The sequence below is a fragment of the Octopus sinensis genome, linkage group LG14, assembly GCF_006345805.1.
Source record: "Octopus sinensis linkage group LG14, ASM634580v1, whole genome shotgun sequence".
Lineage (NCBI taxonomy): Eukaryota > Metazoa > Mollusca > Cephalopoda > Octopoda > Octopodidae > Octopus > Octopus sinensis.
This window is the reverse complement of record NC_043010.1, coordinates 51477320-51487655: the sequence shown is the minus strand read 5'-3', so window position 1 is coordinate 51487655 and position 10336 is coordinate 51477320. Positions and strand designations below refer to the sequence as shown.

Below are 10336 nucleotides of genomic sequence, written 5' to 3'. Positions count from 1 at the left end.
TAAACCACTACTCAAAAAATAAAAAAACACAGCAAACAGAAACAAATAAATACATAATGATTTACTCCTCACACAATTCTTCAATTAGAGTTACCTAAGATTTTTCAAAGTACTCCATTCGGTCATGCCATAACAAATTTCTTTCAATTTCACCCCAATTAAGACAAAATTCGAGAAAACTCAATATTTTAACATTTCACTCCGAAAGCATTGATGTACATGTGTGCGTGCATGAGTGTGTGTGTGTGTGTGTGTGTATGTTTGATGGGTTGTGCGACACAGAAAGTGTGGTGTGTAAGTGAAGTGCTTTTGTTAGTGTGTGTAAAGAGACAGAGAGAGTGAAAGACAGAAATAACTGAACTTTTTTTATTCACTTTTTGTAGTGAGTGACAGAGAGAAAAGAGAGAGAGAAGTTATGTATGTATATATGTATGTATGGCTTCAGTGACACACACACACAAAAACACATACCTACGTACACCTAAAGCACGCACACACAAACACAACAAAAACACATACCTACGTACACCTAAGCACGCACACACACACACACAAGCGGAGCGCGAACTTCAAAATTTTGGTAGTATTAATTTGCGAGCGTACTTCTAAGCGCGCGTAATTGAAAGTTTTCACTATGATATCATCACGTGCGAAAAAATTCGAAGGTTTTGAACAATTGAGATACAGATGTCACACCTGTATTGAAACCATTGCTAAGCTGCCGTAATTGCTTAATTAAGACTTGTTTAAATTGAAAGGGGCAAATATGTGACGAGGTTGAAAAAAAATCCAGAAAAAAAATGTACTGCTGGTATTTATATAATTACTACTATTTTGCTACAATGTCATGAAAAAGAAAAAATTTAGGTATGTCCACATATATTATACATTGTTTCTATTCATTCAACGAAAATAAAAAAAATCGAATTCGCCACCTCTTTTCCCCGTTCGCGTTTGTGTAAAAAAAATTATATTTAAGTTTTAAAAATATTTACTTTGTTCAAAAAATATTAATATTAATTAATTTTCAAGAATTATTTAATTTTATTCTGTAAAATAGTAATTAATTCATTTATCTGAAATCCGCGAGGTTGTTACTCAGGCACCTAGAAATAGCAGCCAGATTTTTATATTCTAAATAATTTGCAATTTCAAAAAATATATTAATTTTGCATTATTTAATTTGATAAATTCTACTGAATAATTTGCGCGTTATATACGTTCGCGTTTCTGTAAAAAAAAGTAATTATTTAAGGGCGATCGAGTATCGAGTACCTACGTCTGGCTCGCACGCGCGAATCCGCGTGTGCGCAAACGGGACCACTCTGCGATACAAGTACCCATATATACATCCATACATACATGTGTGTGTGTGTCTATGTATGTGTATTAAGTGTGTGTGTTATCTCTATATAAAGCTAAAGTTGTCTGTGTGCGCCACGTTTGGTAACCTTCAACTAACACTATCTCCTCCGAGACCCTGCGGCGCAAGTTGACCAAAATTGAGAGTATGATAGAAGAAGGGTTGCTTCCTTCCGTAGAACATAAAATTCAAATCGGACCATGTTAACACAAAAATTATTTACATCAAAAAGATGCTTTTTTTCTATGAAAATCCCTATTTTTTACGATTTTTTTCACTGCTGTGTCGCCACTTTTCGGTGTATTTCGACCAGAAAAATGTTCACAAAATTTTTACTTTTCAAAATTACAATTCCAGCGGGTCGAAACAAACCCGAGCAACGCCGGGCGATACTGCTAGTATATATATATATATACTGATACATACATATATACATATATGTACATACATATACACGTATATACATACATATACACATATATACATACATGCATATATATACATATACACATATATATAAATAAATAAAATAAAACATGCATATATACATACATATATGTACGTACCTACCTCTACATGTATATATACATGCATATATGGGTACAGGACACCAAAAAAACGTCGAACACAATGAGAAACGAAAACATAAACACAAAACCAAGGAAATGGACATTTTTCTTAAACAACGAAAAAATAGAGTACAGGACATACAATACAAGGAAAATTCCCCTTCTCCAGTCGCCTTTGTTTCATCTACTCCGTGTTTTGATACACATATATATATATATATATATATACATACATATACCACATATATACATACATATACATATATATTATATATATATATATATATATATATATATATATATATATATATATACTTATATATGTACATACATATATACATAGCAGAATATATATACATACATATTACATGCATACATATCTATATTTATGTACACAGACATACACATGTATACATATACTTATATACACACACACGTGTACACAACACACACGTACACGCATATGCATATGCCCACGCATTTGCACACAAGCACACACACACACAGTAACTGCTCTTAGCTTAGAGAGTTCTTGTTTTATAACTATCGAAAAGCAGCCAGAAGGATAGACATATTGTTGAGAACAAATGATTTTGTTGGAAGTATGTTATCTCCATTCCAGCCCCTGGTGGCCTAGAAGAGGTTTGAAGGGTCAATAGGCAACAACATTATTCTGCTTAGCGAAGGCATCTGGGAAATGTATAACTGCTATCATTCACATAAAAACTATTGTTTAACTTCTTGCCCAGGGCGAGGCCACAGCAATATCATATCTTCTCCACTATTTCAGTATTACGTGTTAAAAGTGAAACAAAAACATCTCTCTATTGTAATGTCAGATGTTTTCACTTTAATAGTTTCACTTTAATACTGAAACTATTAAAGTGAAATATTATATAAGTGGGATGAACTGTTAATGGACATCCATTTTGCTAGAAGATCCACTATGGTCTTACCACTAACAAAGGAATGATAAGACCATAGCGGATCTTCTTCTAGCATAATAGATGTCCACTTACAAGTCATACCTCTTATATGTATAATATAATTTTTTCTGTAACTGCAGACTTTTCAATATGCTACAACAACCACTGGTTTTAATTGATATTAATCAATTAATATTCAATTTTTCACCCGTATTATTTTAAATTAAATTTAAATGTATATATATATATATATATAATATATATATATATATTATATATATATATATATATATATATATATATATATATATATATATACTTATATATGTACATACATATATACATAGCAGAATATATATACATACATATTACATGCATACATATCTATATTTATGTACACAGACATACACATGTATACATATACTTATATACACACACACGTGTACACAACACACACGTACACGCATATGCATATGCCCACGCATTTGCACACAAGCACACACACACACAGTAACTGCTCTTAGCTTAGAGAGTTCTTGTTTTATAACTATCGAAAAGCAGCCAGAAGGATAGACATATTGTTGAGAACAAATGATTTTGTTGGAAGTATGTTATCTCCATTCCAGCCCCTGGTGGCCTAGAAGAGGTTTGAAGGGTCAATAGGCAACAACATTATTCTGCTTAGCGAAGGCATCTGGGAAATGTATAACTGCTATCATTCACATAAAAACTATTGTTTAACTTCTTGCCCAGGGCGAGGCCACAGCAATATCATATCTTCTCCACTATTTCAGTATTACGTGTTAAAAGTGAAACAAAAACATCTCTCTATTGTAATGTCAGATGTTTTCACTTTAATAGTTTCACTTTAATACTGAAACTATTAAAGTGAAACTATTATATAAGTGGGATGAACTGTTAATGGACATCCATTTTGCTAGAAGATCCACTATGGTCTTACCACTAACAAAGGAATGATAAGACCATAGCGGATCTTCTTCTAGCATAATAGATGTCCACTTACAAGTCATACCTCTTATATGTATGTAATATAATTTTTTCTGTAACTGCAGACTTTTCAATATGCTACACCACTGGTTTTAAATTGATATTAATCAAATTAATATTCAATTTTTCACCCGTATTATTTTAAATTTAAATTTAATGTATATATATATATATATATATATATATATATATATATATATATATATATATATGGATGTATATGTATACATGTGTATGGATGTATATGTATACATGTGTATGGATGTTATGTATACATGTGTATGGATGTATATGTATACATGTGTATGGATGTATATGTATACATGTGTATGGATGTATATGTATACATGTGTATGTATATATATATATATATGGATGTATATGTATACATGTGTATATATATATATATATGGATGTATATGTATACATGTGTATGTATATATATATATATATGGATGTATATGTATACATGTGTATGTATATATATATATATGGATGTATATGTATACATGTGTATATATATATATGTATATAGATATATATATATATATATATATATATATATATATGGATGTATATGTATACATGTGTATATATATAGATGTATATGTATACATATATATGTGTAGATGTATGTGTATATATATATATAGATATATAGATGTATATGTATACATATATATGTGTAGATGTATGTGTATATATATATATATAGATATATAGATGTATATGTATACATATATATGTGTAGATGTATGTGTATATATATATAGATATAGATATATAGATGTACATGTATACATATATATGTGTAGATGTATGTGTATATATATATATATATATAGATATAGATATATAGATGTACATGTAATATGTACACATATATACACCCACATACATAGGTGCAGGTGTGGCTCTGTGGTAACAAACTTCATTCCAAAACACATGGTCCTGGGTTCAGTCCCACTGTGTGGTGACTTGGCATGTGTCTTCTGCCATAGCCTCAGACCAACCAAAGCCTTGTCAGTGGATTTTGTAGACAGAAACTGAAAGAAATCAATCATATATATATGTATGTATTTATGTAAGTCTATGTGTGTGTCTTTGTGTTTCTCCCTCATCACTGCTTCACAACTGCTGTTCATTTATTTGCAGCCCCATAACTTATTGGTTTCACAAGAAGAATCTGATAGAATAAATACCAGGCTTATCAAAATATTAAAAAAAACCCACTAGGCAGTGTCTCATATTTTTGTTTGCCCGCCCAGTTGTATCTATCAATTTATCTTTGTGTGTGTGTGTATACATACATATATATATATATATATGGATTTTGTAGACAGAAACTTAAAGAAATCAATCATAGATATATATATGTATGAACATATATATATATATATAAGTGTATGTGTGTGACTTTGTTTCTGTGTTTCGCCCTCATCACTGCTTCACAACTGCTGTTTGTTTATTTACATCCTCATAACTTACTGGTTTCACAAAAAGAAGTACCAGGCTTATCAACATAAAAAAGCACTAGGCTGTGTCTCATATTTTTCTTTACCCACTCAGTTCTATCTATCAATTTATCTTTGTGTGTGTGTGTATTTATATATAACACACACACACATATATATATATACATGTATGTATATGTGCACATTCATATCTATTATATCAAAGTCAATGTCTTTATGTGTTCGTGTGTTACTTATACATTCGAAAACTGCTGTGTGTTTCATACAAATTCATGGACCTAAATTACTGAATGGATCCTTATGATATTTTAAAATTAGATTCAATGCATAAGGGGAGGTATAATGCAATATGTTTGGCTTGAATTTCAGATGGTTTAAAGGGGGCAGAACCCCCCATGAAAATTCGTAAATTTCGATGTTGATGAAATTTCAACCAAAGTTTTCACTTCACATGAGGATTCTAAGACACCCTAATGGTGACCTTAACTCCCAAATTTTAGTCATTTCTTTTATGATCCAAAAATACTGAATGGCTCTTTAGGAAATTTGGAAATTATATTCTATGCATAAGGGCCATAACCCCCCATAACAATTCATATATTTTTGCTGTTGATGAAATTTTAACCATACATATTAGATACAAATGACGTAATATTTATAAAATTTCATCTCCTTACAAGTTAGAAAGACCCCTTCATGGGGACTTAACACCCACAATTTAGCCATTTTATCTAAGCAAAGACGAATACAGTTGTACTCTTGGAAGCTGTAGGGTCACCCAAGCATAAAAGATGAGCATTATTTGTAATTCAATGGTACAACAGTGTAAGAGTTTGCTTTGACATACACTTACATTGTCATTTCTGTAATGTGCTGCATAAATTGTCAAGTAAATGAGAGGCATCTTTGCTTCCAACGATTCAGTTGCAAAGTGTTGAGTGAAGTTATTTGATTGCAGACCTTTCAGTTTTTTTATTACCACTGGATCACACATAGTCCCCAGATGGTAACATTGATTTCAAGGCCTTCCCAGATGAATGACTGGTTATTCAAAGACATTTATAGATTGTAAATTTATTCTGTCCAGTAACGTATCAGTATAGTGGTCATTTGCAAACTGAAACTTTCATTTCTCCTTAGCCCTCACATCATACAGTTGTTAATGTTTATTTCAGTTGGGTCACGCCCTTCCATTTGCTATAGATTCTTAATGCATCTTACGGCTGTACCTGTCACCTTGATGGTGAGGAATACTACATTGGGAGTGGTTAACGACTAGGGTACTGTAGCTGACTGCTTATTGTGATCATTCGTCTTTTGGTTTCCTGTAGCTTTGCTCTCTTTTACAAACCCAGTGAGCATATATTTCCTATTTCAAAGAAATTCAAACAATAGATATAGGACCCAAGTTAAAAAGATTCTCAATAATTCAACTTCTCTGGTTGACATTAAGACGCCCACCCCCAATAGAGCTCCATGACCTCCATTTTCCTGGAGCAAAATCCTTTTAACAGGTTCTATAAGACTGGAATTTTGGAATATGCGCATAAAAATCAGTAGTATGGGATATGTGGCACGATTACAATTTTTTTAGGGTGTGTAAAGAGGGAAATAACCCTCATCTGCAATTTTGATGAAATTTGAAACATAGGTATTCCAGTTTATTACAGAAAATATAACAGAAAAGCCTAATTCTTCAATTGCATGTAACACAGGCAACGCCAGGTAACTCTGCTAGTAGAAAGATAAAACTTGGAAAAGGATGCGTAGTGTTGAATCACATAATATAAATAATGTGTATATATGTGCATATACATACATATACGTTCATACTTCCATGTATATGAACATCCATATGCGTATGTGGTCACAGGACATCACAAAACGTAAAGTAGTAGGGTCTGGAATATGAACATTTTTTGTGAGCAATGAAAGAAACAAATGGAAAACAAGGGAAACAACACAAAAAATGACCCTTTATCAGTTATCAGCTGTTTTACTAATGTATATTTTCAAGCATACAACCTACGTTGGTGTGTTTACATTCCCGTAACTTCGTGGTTCGGCAAAAGAGGGTGATAGAATAAGTACTAGGCTTACAACGAATCAGTCCTGGGGTTGTTTCATTCAACTAAAGGCATTGCTCCAGCATGGCCATAGTCCAGTGACTGAAACCAGTAAAAGAATAGAAGAATATCTATGTGTGTTTAGGCATGTTTTAGTGGTGAAAAGTTTGCTTCTCATTGACATGGTTCCAGGTTGACTCCCTGCTGTGTAGCATCTTGGACCTTGGACAAGTGCTTTCTACTACAACCTCAGGCCAGTCAAGTCTTGTGAGTGAATTTGATAGACGGAAACTACCAAATGTGTGTGTGTGTGTGTGTGTGTGTTACTGCTTCCTTGCCTTCACATCGTGTGTTATTTGTAATTGAATGTTGTCATTATATAAGCAGTGCACTTTGTTCCCAGACATAAAACCGTGTTGTCTTGGGGGAATATTAAATGGAAGAGGGTTGAATACAGGGAGGAGATCTGGTCATAGAGAACTCACCTCAACAAAATTTTGTCTGATAGATGCAGACATGGGAAAATGGATGCTAAAATGACAATATGTATGTGTGCATATATGTATTTTGATATGTTTTTATTGCTATACATGTTATAATTGCTAATTAGGTTGATGCGTGTGGCAGGTCTTCCAGATTGCTCATCGTCCTCTAGGGACATTCTTCTGGTTTTGAAGTACCTGTGCTATTTGAAACATTGCAGATGACCTGTTACCTCATTGCCATAAGCTTGCTGCAGCATGCTCAGCAGACTTCCCAAGTTTAATGCAAAATTCCTCAGCTCTTTGTTCCAACTTCTTGTCCGTGACAAAAAGCGCAGCCGACAACATACACATGATCACAGAAACAAAAATTTCACAACTTGTGAACAGGGCTGTGGAGTCGGAGTTGGAAACAATTAAGGGGTAGTTGGAGTCAGTAAAACTATACCAACTCTGATTCCGACTCACAATGTCTTTATTCTTTTAATATAAACCAGTTATAACATACAGGCCTACTCAAAGTACAAATGTATGCATATGATTATGAGGTATGTAGACCACAATCACTTAATTACATAAAGAGGAGTTAGAGATGCCAATAGTACAGGAGTCAATTGGGGTCAGTTTTTTGTTTAAACTCCACAGCCCTATATATATATATATATATAGCTGAAATTGTGAGGATTATCCGGTTCTTGACTGAAGATTAAAGGCTTCGAATGACCTGTCCATGTTTTTTGTAAAGTCTATCTGGATGTTTTGCGTTGTTGTCTCGAGCGAGGTCGTTGCCAGTACCGTCTGACTGGCCCAAAAAATTCAAGTTAGGTTGTTGCCAGTACTGCCTGACTGGCCCCCGTGCCGGTGGCATGTAAAAGCATCCACTACACTCTCAGAGTGGTTGGCGTTAGGAAGGGCATCCAGCTGTAGGAACTCTACTTGATCAAGACTGGAGCTTGGTGCAGCCATCTGGTTCGCCAGCCCACAGTCAAACTGTCCAACCCATGCTTACATGGAAAGTGGACGTTAAATGATGATATATATATATATATATATACACACACATACATAGAGAGACAGAGGTGGAGGCTTTTCTACTGTAGCCTTGAGCCAACCGAAGCCTCATGAGTGAATTTGGTAGATGGAGACTGAAAGAAGCCTGTCACACATATGTAAATGTGTGTGTGTGTGTCTGTTTCCCCTCTCCCCATCACCACTTGACAACTGGTGTTGGTGTGTTTGTGTCCCTGTAACTTAGCGGTTCAGCCTAAAAGAATAAGTACTAGGCTTAAAAAATAAATCCTGGGGTTGATCTGATTGGCTAAAACCCATCAAGGTGGTGCTCCAGCATGGCCACAGTGAAATGACAGAAACAGATAAAAGGAATATATCCATGGAAAACTAATGCAGAGCAAATAAACAGTTAGACAATCACATGTTCTAAGCTACAAGTTGAGTTTTGATTTTACCAGTACATACTGACATACTGTGTGTGCAGTCTAGTTCATTATTATGCAAAGTTATGCAGTCTTCTCGTATATGTAATGAGATAAGTAGAAAATGAAGGAAAAGAAATATAAGGAAAGCTTCTTACAATTCAGAAAGTTTTACAAAAAAAAGAACCTTTATATTTTGGACACAAAAGCCTATCTTCAGAAAATAGGCCTTTGTGCCCAAAATATAAAGTTTTTTTGTAAAATTTTCTGCATTATTAAAAGCTTTCCTTATATTTCCTTATATATTTCTTTTCCTTCATTTTCTACTTCTGTACTACAATTTTCCAAGTGAACTACAGTACTCGGACATGGCTGTGTGGTTAGGAAGCAAGCTTCTTACCACATGGTTCCAGGTTCAGTCCCGGTGTGTAGCACCTTGGGCAAGTGTCTTCTATTATAGCGTCGGGCCGACCAAAACCTTGCGAGTGGATTTGGTAGATGGAAACTGGAAGAAGCCTGTTGTGTGTGTGTGTGTGTGTGTGTGTATGTATGTATATATATATATATATATATATATACACACACACACACACACATGTGTCTTTGTGTCCATGTTTGTTTCCCCACCACCGCTTGACACCCGGTGTAGATGTGTTTACGTCCCTGTAACTTAGTGGTCCGACAAAAGAGATCATTAGAATAAGTACCAGGCTTATAATAAGTAAGTACTGCAGTCAGTACATTTGACTAAAAGTTCCTCAAAGCAGTGCCCCAGCATGGCTGCAGTCTAATGACTGAAACAAGTAAATGATAAAAGATATATAAATCATATATACACACATACATATAAACTGGGGACTTTTACATGGTTACATCGAGTGAACATAAAACCTATTTTCATCATAAATTCTACCAGTCTTTGAGTGCTTGCTTATTCTAAATTCATTTACTGAATGAATAATTACTATTAGACAGATAAAGGAAAATTAGACGTAGTCAGACAAATTAGACAAA

The 10336-nt window shown here is 33.9% G+C and overlaps 1 protein-coding gene across 6 annotated transcripts in view; it reads left to right on the top strand.

Moving 5' to 3' along the window:
* LOC115219246 (YLP motif-containing protein 1) overlaps positions 1–10336 on the top strand; it is a 96795-nt gene that overhangs the window by 27053 nt on the left and 59406 nt on the right. The gene's annotated exons all lie outside the window — the stretch shown is intronic.